Below are 15,493 nucleotides of genomic sequence, written 5' to 3' on the forward strand. Positions count from 1 at the left end.
ACCATTCATGAAAACCCCTATAGAGCAGAGTAAGTGTCATGGACAGATCAAGTATACCAATGCGTTGTCCAAGTGTGGACAAACTATTTTGTATTGATCTTTAAATTCAATCTATTGTATGCTTTCTCACGCTCAATTTGTTTATAGATAGCCCCTAAAATCACACCTGTTTCAAAGGGCTTCACTGACAAGATGAAGCCCTTTTTAATACATAGGTCAATGGAAAAGAATTGTCGAAATATGACTCCACAATTCCACAAAAATCACTACAGTAGCATAGCATGAGGATAGCCACATTCAAAAACACATGATAGCCATATTCAAAATAACAGATCTAGTTTGCTACAACTAGCCTACTACTAGTGGTAGTACTATTACTACAATTACTCTGCTACTATGGTAGCCTATAGCCTAATGATCAAACACAGTGTTTCCCCTAGGATTTTTTTCAGGAGGGGTGGTAGGCCCCCCGATACTACTAGCGTTGTCTGTTGCGGGGCGGACATGTCACGGATAGACTACATGGTGTCAACAGTGTCTTCATAGACGCGCACGGTGTTTATCTTAAAGGGCATTTCTCTACACTGAGCTGAAATGAAACCAGCGCACATACCTACAAAAAATAAAAACATATTACTAGAGAAAATAACATTTAAACAGCTGAATGCTAAACAGCTGAAAAGAAATTGCAAAAGCATTGCTGAAATGCATAGGAAATGGGGGAAATGGGAACAGTCCACAACACAGATTCAAGATGTTAACCTAAAATGTAGGCTATGCCCTAAATTTGTAATTAGGCTACTAACATCAGGATACATGGACTCGCTGTGGTTACATTTCTTATGTAGCTAGCTACAACAGAACATATTTTCATTTCATCATCTCTCACTCCCAGTCAGAAAATGTCTCCATTGACTTGAAATGATAACGATCTAAAAGTCCGCTATTTTCTGGCTTTTGGGGTCTTTCAGGAGGGGCGGGGGTCCCGTTGGGGGGTGCGGGCCACCCCTCCAAGCATTGGTAGGGGTCTAAAGCATTGGTAGGGGTCGGGGAAACCATAGACATATAAGCGACTTCAAGTCAGAGTTTTCTCATAATTCATAAATCACACAAACCTGTTTATAGACGACATGTTTCTTCCGAACTTCTTCTCTTGGATGTTCGCTCTTCTGCTGCTCTCTCGTTACTGACCTCGACTCGTCTGCCGTTAAGTGCAGGAATTATCAATCCACGTGACCGACGAGAACGATGGTTACGACTTGTAACCCCAGTTCTATGAGTGGAGCGGAGCCCCACAGGCTTCGCTCCTAGTGGCTTGACCAATCGTAGCTAGCTACGCGCACTGAACAATTTTTACTATGCACGCACCTCGACCAATGGGAGTAAACCTTTCCTTGCCAGAAAACCCGCGAACCCAGGGTATAAATAGCCTGTCATACCATCAGTTCGGCTCCTAAAGAAATCTTCAGCGACCCAAAGGGGGTTCAGCAAAGTCAACTTGCCTGTGGGGCTCCGCTCCACTCATAGAACTGGGGTTACAAGTCGTAACCATCGTTCTATATCGTGGAGCTCCGCCCCACAGGCTTCGCTCCTAGTGGCATAGGCGGAGCGGAGCGAACCGCACAATGTACTCTTGCTGGACCCATTCCTGCAACATAGGTCAGCCTGGCCGAGGGCCACGCCCCAAGTACAAAGACACACACACAAGTGTTTGTACCCGAAGTCCCGCCCACTCGCCCCTTAACAGGAGGCGGTAAGGTGCATGCGGGGAGTCCTACCCGAGGCAAATACGCATGGAAACGGCCCGAACAGGACTCAACCCATAATAAGATAAGCCCCCCCAAGGTGGAACACAGAAACCTACCGTGCGCCCAGAGCCGCCGTGCCCAGAACAGAGGCGGCGAAAGAGGAGGGGGGCATATCCAAGAGATAGTACCAGATAAAAGGCGAAGGCGAAGCCCAAGAGGCTGCCGCACAAATATCCGCAACCGCTACTCCTCCAAAGAGGGCCGCCGAAGCGGCCACCCCTCTTGTGGAGTGCGCCCTCACAGACTCAGGCAGAGGGCGACCCGCCGCGTCATAGGCGTGGGTAATGCCCTCGCACAACCAGTGGGAGAGACGCTGCTTAGAGAGCGGCGAGCCCACTTTCCCAGGTCCATAACAGACTAGTAACTGGGATGTGGTCCTGACCCCGGCCGTGCGCCGGACATACTGTGCCAAAGCACGTACTGGGCACAACCGATGAAAACGAGCCTCTTCCTGGTTTGCCTGTGGCGGAGGGAAGAAGGCCGACAACTCAACCGGGAGCGCGCTGAATGCACTCTGAACCACTTTCGGAACAAACGAAGGGTTCGGTCGCAGAACAGCCTTACTCGCGTCACCAGTGATGACGAGAGATCCTGGCTGTATGGACAGCGCCCGTAATTCACTGACCCGCTTGCCTGAGACAAGAGCTAAGAGCAAAGCGGTCTTAATTGAGAGCCACTTAAGCGACACCTCCTCTATGGGTTCGAACGGCGGTTCACAAAGCGCGTTCAGCACCAGAGGAAGATCCCACTGCGGCGCCGTTGCCCTCCTCACAGGGCGTAGGCGCCGAACCCCCGTCAAAAAACTTCTGACCAAGGGGTGTGCGAAGACCGTAGTCCTCGCGAAGCCCTCGTGACAGGCGGAGACAGCAGAGGCATACACTCGGATAGTAGACGCCGCTAGCCCGCTTTCATGATCCAGAAGGTGCTGAAGGAACTCGAGAATAGCCTCCACAGAGCAGCACTCGGGGAGCAAATCTCTCTCTTCGCACCAGCGTGCAAAGGCCGCCCACTTGCTAGAATAAAGCTTAGCAGTGGAGCTAGCACGTGCGCTCTGGATAGTACTGATTACGGCTGGAGACAGCCCTCTGCGGGACAGTCTCTGCCGCTCAGCCGCCAGGCCACCAACGGCTTGCCCAGTACCGGGGGAACGCGAATCGCGCCCCTGGCCTGGGACAACGCGTTCGGCCACAGCGGAAGGGGCCATGGCTGTTCCGATGCCATCGCCGCCACTTCCGCGTACCATCTGGCTGTGGGGAGAGCCGGGGCTATCAGAATCACTGAGGCCCCCTCTGCCCGCACCCTGGCCAACAGCGGCAGAATGAGGGCTGTTGGAGGGAATGCGTATAAGAGAACCCCCGGCCACGGAGCATGAGCGAAAGCGTCCGTTCCTAGCGGGGGTTTGTCCTGAGGAGCTAGGGAGTACCAGAGGGGACACTTCGCGTTCTCTCTCGACGCGAACAGGTCCACCTCCGCCCTCCCGAAGCGGGCCCACAGAAGTTTCACAATCTGGGGGTGCAAGCTCCAATCGTCCCGTCGAGGGCCGCCTCGAGACATCAGGTCGGCCCCGACATTCAGACGCCCAGCTATGTGAAGGGCTTTCAAGGACTTGAGGTTGGCTGCGGCCCACACCCACAGGTCCACGGCCAGGAGGTGAAGTGACTGAGAGCGAACACCGCCCTGGCGATTGATATAGGACACCGTCGTCTGGTTGTCCGACCTCAGTAGCACATGGCGGCTGCGCACCAGCTGTGCGAAGTGGCGCAGAACCAGCAACACTGTCTCTAACTCCAGGAGGTTGATGTGGCGCCGCTCTCCCGCGGCCCACACTCCCCCGACGGCCTGGGACTCGCAAGTCCCTCCCCAACCATCGAGGGAAGCGTCTGTGAACACCACAACGTAATTTGACACTCGGCCCAGTGGAACTCCGCGAGCGACGACGCGCCGGTCCATCCAATAAGCCAGACCCGTCGACAGTGACAGGGGTAACCGCACACGGCGCCGTCTGTGACGCACAGGATGCAGACGAAGCTGGGCGAACCATCTCTGAAACGGTCTCATGTAAAGCAGGCCGAGGGAGACCACCACATGAGCTGCTGCCATGAGACCGAGCAGACGCATGACCGAATGCGCTGAGACCGCCGCTAATGGGCGAGCCCTCCGGAGAGACATCTCCAGGGCTCCCCTCCTTGGCACGGAAAGAGACGCTGACATGGCTATCGTGTCCAGATTGAGACCTAAATAGGTCTCCTGGCGTGAGGGCCATGGAGAGCTCTTTTCCCAATTGATGGCAAATCCAAGGCGAGTGAGATGGCTCACTAGACATGCGGTATGTACCATCGCCAGCCGTGCAGACGGCGCTAACACCAGCAGGTCGTCGAGGTAGGCTAGTACTCTGACGCCCTGTCTGCGCAGCGGCGCAAGAGCTGTGTCCAGACATTTTGTGAATGTCCGCGGTGCTAGAGCATAACCGAACGGGAGTCTGGTATACTCGTAAGCCACGCCCTGAAAAGCGAACCTCAGGAACCGTCTGTGCCGAGGCACAATAGGAACGTGAAAGTAAGCATCCTTCAGGTCTATGCTGGTGCAGAAGTCACCAGGGAGAAACATCTCCAGTAACTGACGCACCGTCAGCATGCGGAATTTCAGTTTGGAGACTGACTTGTTGAAGAGGCTCAGGTCCAAAACTGGCCGCACACCGCCCGTCTTTTTGGGCACGAGGAAGTAGCGGGAATAATAACCCGTATTCCTCTGCTCCGGAGGGACCACTGTAATTGCCCCTTTGCTCAATAGCTGTCACGGCACCGCCGCGTCAGCCTCGTCCACCTCCTCGGCCCCCTGACCCCGGCCCGAGCCCCGGTTCTGACGCTGGTCCCCAGCCTGTCCCCCAGCCTGACCCTGTCTCTCCAGTGCCGGACTCCGTTTCCCCCAGCACCTCCCAGAGCCTGCAGCGGGAACTGCGGGCACGTCTGCGGTCACAAGCCAGACACGCCCCCGATCCACACCTGCCGTGCGTCACCTTGATTGCCTCTCCTCCACACCTCAACGCACCTGGTCCTGATCAACCAATCGCCAGCAGGATAAGAAGCCGGTCCACACAGCCCTCTGTGCCAGATCGTTGACCAACCAACCTAGTGGGTACACGTCTCTAGCTCCCTGCCTCGTCTGTCTTTTGAACCTTGCCTTACCCTGTTCTCCCTGTCTTCCCAGTTCCTGCCTGACCCACGCCTGTACGATTACCCCGCTCCTGCCTGACCCACGCCTGTACAACAACCCTGCTCCTGCCTGACCCACGCCTGTACGACCACCCCGCTCCTGCCTGACCCACGCCTGCCTGAGTACCACGCTCCTGCCTGACCCACGCCTGTCTGAGTACCACGCTCCTGCCCGACCCACGCCTGTCTGACTACCACATCCCTGCCTGACCCCCGCTTGCCTCTCCGACCTGATCCTGCCTGGCCAGACCAATAAACACGCCTCCGGGCTTCACCTCCAAGCCGTTTTGAGTCTGCTTTTGGGTCCTCCTCCGCTAGCCCTAACAGAACGATCTGGCCACAAATGGACCCAGCGGACGCCCTTCGCCAAGCCATCACCAGCCAGGGCCTCATCGTTGGACAACATGCGAATGCTCTCCGTGAGACCCGAGCCGCCGTGGAACAGCTTGGTACGGGGATGCAGACACTCTCTGAGCAGACCGCCCAGACAGAGCGCAACCTGCAGTCCATCGCCCAGACCCTAGCAACCCTCAGTGAGCAGGTGGGCCGGTTAGTCGTTCTCCCAGCCCCGGAAGACAACCCCATTGCTGGCCTTGCCCCTGCCGCTGAACGTGATGCCCCAGGGGTATTACACCGGCGGGAGCCAAACCTCTCTAACCCCAAGCCCTATGACGGCGACGTAGTGCAGTGCTCCACATTTCTCATGCAGTGTGATTTTATTTTTACTCACCAGCCCAGCATGTACTCCCAGGATTCGGAGAAGATCGCGTTTGTGTCCAGCCATCTCACCGGCCAGCCGCTTGGCTGGTTCGAGGCCACATGGAGGGCCAAGGCTTCCTGTCTGAATTCCTACAGCGCGTTCCGCTCCGAGTTCAGAAAGGTGTTTGACCATCCACTCCTGGGCCACGATTCCGCCTCTCGCCTTATGCGCATTCAGCAGGGAAGCCATAGTGTTGCCGAGTACTCTATCGAGTTCAGAATACTAGCAGCGGATAGTGGATGGAATGACGCGGCGCTACAGTCAGCCTTTCAAGCGGGTCTGTCTGAGTCTCTTAAAGACGAGTTGGCACTCAGAGATGAGCCGGCTTCTCTCGATCTCCTGATTTCCCTTGCTATCAAGATGGACAACCGCCTTCGAGAGCGCAGGAAAGAGAGGAATCTCCGCGCTCCTACTCCCGCAGTTCGGGTCGCTAGTCAGCGCTTTCCCAGTCTACCGCCTCGAGCTTCCCCGGGTCCTAACAATGAAACGGTCCCCTTTCAGCCGGCCTCGATATACCCTGCCTCAGACGAACCCATGCAGCTAGGCGGAGCACGCCTAACCGAGGCGGAACGCGCCCGTAGGGTAAATGAGCGCCTCTGTTTTTACTGCGGCCAGCCCGGACACAGCCGCGTGTCCTGCCCCGTTCGGCCAAAAGGCCCAAGCTCGCCAGTGAAAGTGGGATCGCTGGTGAGCGGTGCTTCGTCTCCCACACCCCCTCCCAGGCAGTCTAGGACCGCCGGAGCCGGTTTCAATGTGATGTCCTCCGCCGATGCCCTGGGGCGCATGCACCTCGAGGCCACTATTATTGTTAATCGGCAGTCCTTCACTGTACCCGCTCTGGTTGATTCCGGGGCCGACGACTGCTTTATCGACTCTCAGTTGGTCCGTCAAGCTGGCATCACCACCATACCCCGTGACACCCCCATTGACGTCCATGACCTGAGTGGCGGGCTCTTAGCCAACGTTTCCCATGTCACCGAGCCTCTTGATGTGGTTCTGTCAGGTAACCACCATGAGTCCATGTCCCTCCTAGTCATCTCCTCGTCTCTAAGCCCCATTGTTCTGGGTCAGCCCTGGCTGAGACGTCACAACCCACACATCGACTGGATCGCTAATAAAGTGAGTGGCTGGAGCCCCTACTGCCATAACACCTGTCTCACGTCGGCCCTGCCGCCTGCTGAGGGCGCCATCGCCCCATTTGGACCCCCAGACCTGTCCATAGTCCCTCCCGAGTACCATGACATTGGGGAGGTGTTCAGTAAGCAGCGGGCCCTTACTCTGCCACCCCACCGCCCTTATGATTGCTCCATTGAACTCCTCCCTGGAGCCCCCTTGCCATCTGGGCGTTTGTTGAACCTGTCCAGGCCTGAACGGGAAGCTATGGAGTCCTACATCCGTGACTCCCTGGCATCAGGCATCATCAAGCCCTCGTCCTCTCCGGTAGGTGCTGGATTCTTTTTTGTGGCCAAGAAGAACAGCACCTTACGACCCTGCATCGACTACCGGGCCCTAAATAGCATAACGGTGAGGAACAAGTACTCTCTGCCCCTCCTCGCCTCTGCCTTTGAACCCCTCCAGGGAGCTACCATATTCTCCAAACTCGATCTTAGAAACGCGTATCACCTGGTCCGTATCAGAGAGGGAGATGAATGGAAAACAGCGTTCAACACCCCGCTCGGACACTTCGAGTACCGTGTCATGCCATTTGGACTTACCAACGCCCCTGCAGTATTCCAGGCCCTGATAAATGACGTCCTCCGGGACTTCCTCCACCGCTGTGTTTTTGTCTATCTAGATGACATCCTGATTTTTTCTCGCTCCCATGAGGAGCACATCGCACATGTCAGACAGGTTCTCCAGAGGCTTCTGGAGAATAAGCTGTTTGTGAAAGCTGAGAAGTGTGAATTCCACGTCACCTCTGTGCAGTTCCTGGGCTTCCTCATCGGCAGTGGCCAGGTGCAGGCTATCCCCGAGAAGATCAGGGCGGTGGTGAGCTGGCCTGTCCCCAAGAACCGTAAGGACCTCCAGAGGTTCCTAGGATTTGCCAATTTCTACAGGCGCTTCATCCGCAACTACAGCCGGGTGGCCGCTCCCATGACCGCGCTCACCTCCAAGAACGTCCCCTTCTCGTGGACCCCCGAGGCGGGGGCGGCCTTCGATGAGCTGAAGAGGCTCTTCACGTCTGCTCCGGTCCTCACCCAGCCTGATCCCTCTCTCCAGTTTATTGTGGTCGACGCGTCGGACAGTGGAGTGGGGGCAGTGCTGTCCCAGCGATCACCCACTGATGGTAAAGTCCACCCCTGTGCGTTCTTCTCCCGCCGGCTGGAGCCCGCGGAGCATAACTACGACGTGGGCAATAAGGAACTGCTTGCTGTCCAGCTAGCCCTTGAGGAGTGGAGGCACTGGTTGGGGGGAGCTGAGGTGCCTTTCATTGTGTGGACTGACCACAAGAATCTGACCTACATCGAGAATGCCAAGAGACTGAACCCGCGGCAAGCCAGGTGGGCTCTGTTTTTTGGTCGTTTCAATTTTACCATCACCTATCGTCCAGGATCCCGCAATGTCAAGCCTGACGCCCTGTCTCGCCAGTATGCTCTCCCCAACCAGGACACTGACGAACCAGACACCATCCTTCCTCCCTCATGTGTGGTGGCCGCTGTAACTTGGGAGATCGAAGGATTGGTGAAGGAGGCCCAGAGGACCCAGCCTGACCCAGGTAACGGCCCTGTTAACTGCCTGTTTGTCCCTGACCATGTCCGTCCCCAGGTCCTCCAGTGGGTTCATGCCTCCCAGTTTGCCTGCCATCCGGGGTCCAGCCGCACTCTAGCCCTTCTCAGGAGACGGTTCTGGTGGCCCTCCATGGCCCAGGACACCAGGGAGTACGTCCGGGCCTGCACGGTGTGTGCACGGAGCAAGGCCTCGCACCAACCCGCCTCCGGTCTGCTGCGCCCCCTGCCGGTCCCTGGTCGCCCGTGGAGCCACATAGGTCTGAACTTCGTGACTGGACTGCCCCCTTCCCAGGGTAACACCACCATACTGACTATTGTGGACCGTTTTTCCAAGTCCGTCCATTTTGTGCCTCTGCCCAAGCTCCCCTCTGCGTCTGAGACTGTTGACCTTCTGGTGACCCACGTGGTCCGGCTCCATGGCATCCCTGCGGACATCGTTTCTGACCGAGGTCCACAGTTCACTTCCCAGGTGTGGAGGGAGTTTTGTCGGGCCATTGGGGCTTCGGTGAGTCTGTCCTCGGGTTACCATCCCCAGACCAATGGGCAAGCCGAGCGAGCCAACCAATACCTGGGGAACGCCCTGCGCTGTGTCACTGGTCGTAACCCCGCTACCTGGAGCCGATACCTCCCCTGGGTGGAGTATGCCCATAACTCCCTTCCTAGCTCTTCCACTGGCTTGTCTCCGTTTGAATGCTCCCTGGGATATCTACCACCTCTATTCCCTGAGCAGGAGGAGGAGCTCGCCGTGCCCTCAGTCCAGGTCCATCTCCGCCGCTGCCGCAAGGTGTGGAGGGATGCCCGAGCTGCGCTTGTTCGTTCCACCCGTCGGAGCCAGCACCAGGCAGACCGCCATCGGACCCCGGCCCCTGTCTACCAGCCCGGCCAGGCGGTCTGGCTCTCCTCCAAGGACATCCCCCTGCGGGCCTCGTCACGTAAGCTCACACCCCGCTACATTGGTCCTTACAAGATAGACAGTGTGGTTAACCCTTCTGCTGTCAGACTGCAGCTGCCCCCGTCCATGAGGATACATCCCACGTTCCATGTCTCCCGTGTTAAGCCTGCTCCTGTCAGCCCTCTGTGCCCGCCGGGCGACACCCCGCCACCTGTCCGGATTATCGACGACCAGCCGGCCTGGACTGTCCGACGGCTCCTGGGGGCCCGTCGGCGGGGTCCGGGGTTGCACTACCTTGTGGACTGGGAGGGCTATGGGCCCGAGGAGCGGTGCTGGGTGCCCCGTAGGTTCATCCTAGACCCCTCTCTTATCCGGGATTTCCACCGTGACCATCCTGGCCAGCCCGGTCGGTCGCCAGGTGGCGCCCGTAGAGGGGGGGGTCCTGTCACGGCACCGCCGCGTCAGCCTCGTCCACCTCCTCGGCCCCCTGACCCCGGCCCGAGCCCCGGTTCTGACGCTGGTCCCCAGCCTGTCCCCCAGCCTGACCCTGTCTCTCCAGTGCCGGACTCCGTTTCCCCCAGCACCTCCCAGAGCCTGCAGCGGGAACTGCGGGCACGTCTGCGGTCACAAGCCAGACACGCCCCCGATCCACACCTGCCGTGCGTCACCTTGATTGCCTCTCCTCCACACCTCAACGCACCTGGTCCTGATCAACCAATCGCCAGCAGGATAAGAAGCCGGTCCACACAGCCCTCTGTGCCAGATCGTTGACCAACCAACCTAGTGGGTACACGTCTCTAGCTCCCTGCCTCGTCTGTCTTTTGAACCTTGCCTTACCCTGTTCTCCCTGTCTTCCCAGTTCCTGCCTGACCCACGCCTGTACGATTACCCCGCTCCTGCCTGACCCACGCCTGTACAACAACCCTGCTCCTGCCTGACCCACGCCTGTACGACCACCCCGCTCCTGCCTGACCCACGCCTGCCTGAGTACCACGCTCCTGCCTGACCCACGCCTGTCTGAGTACCACGCTCCTGCCCGACCCACGCCTGTCTGACTACCACGTCCCTGCCTGACCCCCGCTTGCCTCTCCGACCTGATCCTGCCTGGCCAGACCAATAAACACGCCTCCGGGCTTCACCTCCAAGCCGTTTTGAGTCTGCTTTTGGGTCCTCCTCCACTAGCCCTAACAATAGCTCTGTGATCTCTCCCGTGAGAGCCATGGCCTGGGCAGGGGACGAGACCGCAGTCTCCACCACGCCCCGGAAAGGAGGTGGGGGACAGCGGAACTGGATGGAGTATCCCTCCCTCAGAACTCGACTGAGCCAGCTGGATGGGGAGCATAACGCCATCCAGGTGGGGAAGTGGTCTGAGAGAGGCTGGGCTGAAAACCTTGGTATGTGGGAGAGGAATTGGGTATATTCCTCCTCGACCCTGACCGCCCCCGTAAAACTGAAATTTAGCAGAATCACGGGCCATGGGGGGTCGCCCCTGAAGGGGCTCCGGAGAAACCACATGAGGCCCAGAAGTCCCCACCTGGTTATCAGCCTGCTGAAAACGCGCCGCATCAGACATCACGGCGGCGCGTTATGCCGAACGAGAGGCCGTTTCCCCCTCCCTCTCTCCCGCGAAACCCGCAGGTTGACTGGAGGGGGGGCCGGCGCGCGCAGCGAATGTGAGCTGGGCACCGAGGGGTTAAAAGCTAACGAGCAAGACCCACCCGGTGAAAACCCGGCTGTACCCCTGAGATCGGTAGCCGGTTGCGAGGAAATCAAGCCCTCTACACTGGGCGAAAACCTCCGCGAAACCGGTACTGACACGTCTCTCGAAAAGGCTGGCTGAATCGCGCTGGGGTTTTTAGCCTAGGCGAACAGCCAACACTGCGAGAGATACCGTTTGAGGCAGACTGCGAGCGCCCCTTGTATTTAGCAGATAAGCAAACAGAGGGGACAAAGCTCTTTGCATTGACCAGCGAGTGCCGTCGATGACAGGCCACACTGTCATTATTAGTGGGTGTGTTATTTGACGTGCACCCTGATGCAGACATGCTGGCCGAGCGGTGACGTGCTGAACTGTCATTAACAGGCATGTCACACCGCGAGGTCTCTTGACAGAAACACACGAGCCCGTAGGCTCTGTGTGACCCTTAGCACAAGCGGAGCTAGACGCATTCACAAAGCTAGCCGCCGACTTGTTCCACTGAACGGGGAAGGGCATTCTCGCAGGGCCCGCTACCGAAAAGGAAGTGTTGAAACTCACACCGGGTAGCGTCGCTCGGGGCAGTGCAAATGTGAACCCCGAGCTAGCGAGTGCAGGCTCTCTCATGGGGCCCACCGATGGCGTGGTGTATGTCGCCGGCTTGTGGTCATACGAGGAACTGCGCGACCATGAAACAAGCGCAGTTTTCGTAACGCCCCCCGGAAAAAACTGAGGCAACATTCTCAGAGAATTGACTGAGTTACCATCAGCTGTCTCACCTGTTCCGAGCGCTCTCACGGGGCTCGGAACCGAGGCGTGGGGCGTGACTGGGCTGCTCGCATGGGGCCCAGAAACGCTGGCGGATAAAGTACCGTCTCTCTCTACGGTTCCGAGCGCTCGCGCGGGGCTCAGAACCGGAGTTAAAACAGTAGAATGACTAGCAGGGGATGCAGACTGTGAAAACCCATAAACCGAGCCGTGACAACTTGAATAAAGTGCAGCTGCGTGTTTATTGAACTCGGTCCTAGTTACATGGGCACTCTCCGATGCTAACTCGCTCGGAGGGCCCGAACACAGAGCAGAACTGGGACTCTTAACACTGTCTGACATCCCCGCAACTCGTCAGTAGCTACGCGGCAACTTGGGCACCGGAGGTCTGATGGGAGTAGTCGTGGGCTGCCTCTTGTGTGCCCGTGAGCCCCAAGCCGGGGCGACACGGGGCTGCATCGAGGGAGGCTGGGAGGGCGGTGGCTGCAAAGCCGGAGCCTCACCGTGCCGTTCGGGACGAGAGACAGCCGTCTTACCTCGAGCCCTGCGTCTGGCGGCGCCTGAGGAGGCGGGACGGCCGTCGGGAGGGCGAGATGGTGGTGCCCGAGAGCCCCTCTGGGTGTGAAGATGGCGCGAGAGGACCGCCACATCCTGGTCACGAGCCTTGCACTGTTCCAGGAGGTTGGAAACGGCCAAGCCGAATAGACCCTCCGTAGAAATGGGGCTGTTGATGAGAGCAGCCTTGCTCTCCTCTTTGAGACCGGTGAGTGACAACCATAGATGGCGCTGTTGCACCACTCTGGAAGCCATAACACCCCCGAGGCAGGAAGCGTTGGTGGTGACCAGCCTGCTGATGGCTCCCGCCGCATCCGCGACTTCGGATTTGAGGGACTCAGTTGGAGCGTTGTTGTCGTCTAGCACCAGGTTGGATATGTAGCAGGCCAGAAGAGCGATGGATGAACAGGCTGCCACTGCCTGGGCAGCTAGTTCGAAGCTCTTCTCCGCTAAGGCCATTGTGGTCTTATCCCTGGCCGCAGGCATGGAAGGTCTCTTGGAGGACCCCCAGGCAGAAGAACCAGGGACGAGGACCGCAGCAAGCTCCGCTTCCAGCGGCGGGGAGACAGCCTGGGAGCAGGCACTCCAGCCGTGGACTCGAGTAGCTGCAGCGTGAGCCCTGAGGGGAGCCCTGATGTTGATAAGGCTCTCCCATTCCGCCCTGACCCAGACCTCCAGGCCAGGCATGGCGGGTAGGAGCTGGCGTTTACGCCGACCGGGTTGGCCGTAGCGTACCAGACTCCAGAGCGGAAGCCCCTCTTCCGCCTCATCCTCCGGACTCTGGACACCGAGGAGGGATGCCGCCCTGCCGATGAGAAGCGGTAGGTCGCGGCGAAACTCACGGTCGTCTCCCAGAGCAGCAGAGGGGGCGGCGGACGCCCCAGCGTCGGAAGCCGCGGCAGAATCTTCGGGGCCAGACAGCTCTGAATCCGGCACCGAGCAAACTTCCTCCCCTTCCTCATCACTGACGGCGTCGGGATGAAGGGGGACGGAAACGGCGTCTGCCGGCGGTGACAGCTGGCACGCCGGGAGTGTAGTATCCACGGCAGGTGTGGGTTGGAAGGAGTCGAGCCGGTCCAGCGTATCTTCTGGCTGTTGCTTGAAAAACGAAAGACAAACAGAAAACAAAAAGAAAAACGCCGCCCGCTCCATCCTAGCCGCCACAGGAAGCAGACGGCATTCCCCACATGCAGGAGAGGGATCCAGTCCCTCGGTGGCATGACGCTGCCCCAGGCAGATGAAGCACAGGGAGTGCCGGTCTTCTGCCCGCCGTGGGTTGGGGCAGCGGCAGCGGAAAGAAGAAGAAGGTAGCGGCGGAGGCGCTGATGCTGCCAGAGCCGCCGAAGGCATCTTCTTAATCGGAGGAATCTTCTCTCTCATTGTTCTTTCGCGAGCTGAAGATTTTAAGGAGCCGAACTGATGGTATGACAGACTATTTATACCCTGGGTTCGCGGGTTTTCTGGCAAGGCACCGGTTTACTCCCATTGGTCGAGGTGCGTGCATAGTAAAAATTGTTCAGTGCGCGTAGCTAGCTACGATTGGTCAAGCCACTAGGAGCAAAGCCTGTGGGGCGGAGCTCCACGATATAGAACCTGGCTCTGCGTTAAATTGACGCAAGACAAAAAACACTGAAATAAGCGAATTATTTAAACAGCATTATAGGCCCGATGATTCCGTCCCAAGCTTTTTGATCCAAATAAGCGGTGATATTCTGGTCCAAGTCATGATATGACTTGAGTTGTCCCCAATCGGGCTCGTCCGGATTCGTCCGGGTCCGTCCGTGCTTTCTGGGAGGCACTCCATCAAACGGCAATAATTGACCAATTATTGTCATTAATATGTGATCATGTGGACCTGTTTGCTGTTTGCTAAGCAAATAACAGTCCTCCTGTGCGTAATGCGAGCCAAAATGAATCCGGCGCTACTCGGCCTACTGGCCGAGATAGAACTCCAAAGAGGTGACGGCGATGGCGACTGCACCCACATATTGATAAGGGCACCATCAGTGAATGAATACGTCTATGTGAATCGCAAAAATGTGCACACTATAAATACCCAAATCATATGTGACGCCGACATGCTCATCACAAGTGTAGTGGCACGGTGGCCTGGCTCCACGCATGACTCATTCATCCTGGCGCACAGCAGGGTAGGGGCTAGACTGGAGGCAGGCGCTGCGCGTGACGGCTGGCTTGTTGGTGTGTGCATAGCCAAGATACATATTCTTTTTCTTTTTTACTTTAATCTTTATTTGCATTTTCCATCCATACAACGACAATACAATAAAACATAAAAACTAACAATAACAGCTTATGGGTACTTCCATCCATGCAGCTTTTTTCTCTTACTCAAATATTACAATTTCAATATTAGTGGTATCATCACACTTCCTTCTATAATCCATCCATTTTTCCCATCTCCCTTCAAACTTTCCTTCCTGCATCCTCAATGCATGCGTGAACTTCTCCATAATATAAATCTCCTCCACAACACCCAGCCACTGCTCCTTGGTTGGGGGTTCCACCTTATACCAAGCCCTCGTTATTGTCTTTTTACTAGCAACCAATAGTACTTTCACTAGGTATCTGTCCCCTCCTTGTACACAGGGACGTGCACAGATAGACACAAGGTGGTGCTAGAGAACCTGCCCTTTGCCCTCTGGACAAGGCAAGTGCCCTTTTGAAAGATACTTTTTATTTTTTACAGTGTAGGCCTACTGTATGTGGCCCATGGTGACATCGAACAATTCTCGATTAAAAGCCATCCATCCATCTTCTTCATCCGCTTATCCGGGGTCGGGTCGCGGAGGCAGCAGTTCCAGCAGGGGGCCCCAGACATCCCTTTCCCTGGCAGCATCAACCAGCTCTGCCTGGGGAATCTTTAGCCGCTCCCAGGCCAGTGCGGAGATGTAATCCCGCCACCTACTCCTGGGTCTACCCCGTGGCCTCCTCCCAGCTGGACATGCCTGGAACACCTCCCTAGGGAGGCGCCCAGGAGGCATCCTCACTAGATGCCCAAACCACCTCAACTGGCTCCTTTCGATGCAAAGGAGCAGCGGCTCTACTCCAAGTC

Source organism: Borostomias antarcticus, assembly GCF_949987555.1.
Source record: "Borostomias antarcticus genome assembly, chromosome: 19".
Taxonomy (NCBI): Eukaryota; Metazoa; Chordata; class Actinopteri; order Stomiiformes; family Stomiidae; genus Borostomias; species Borostomias antarcticus.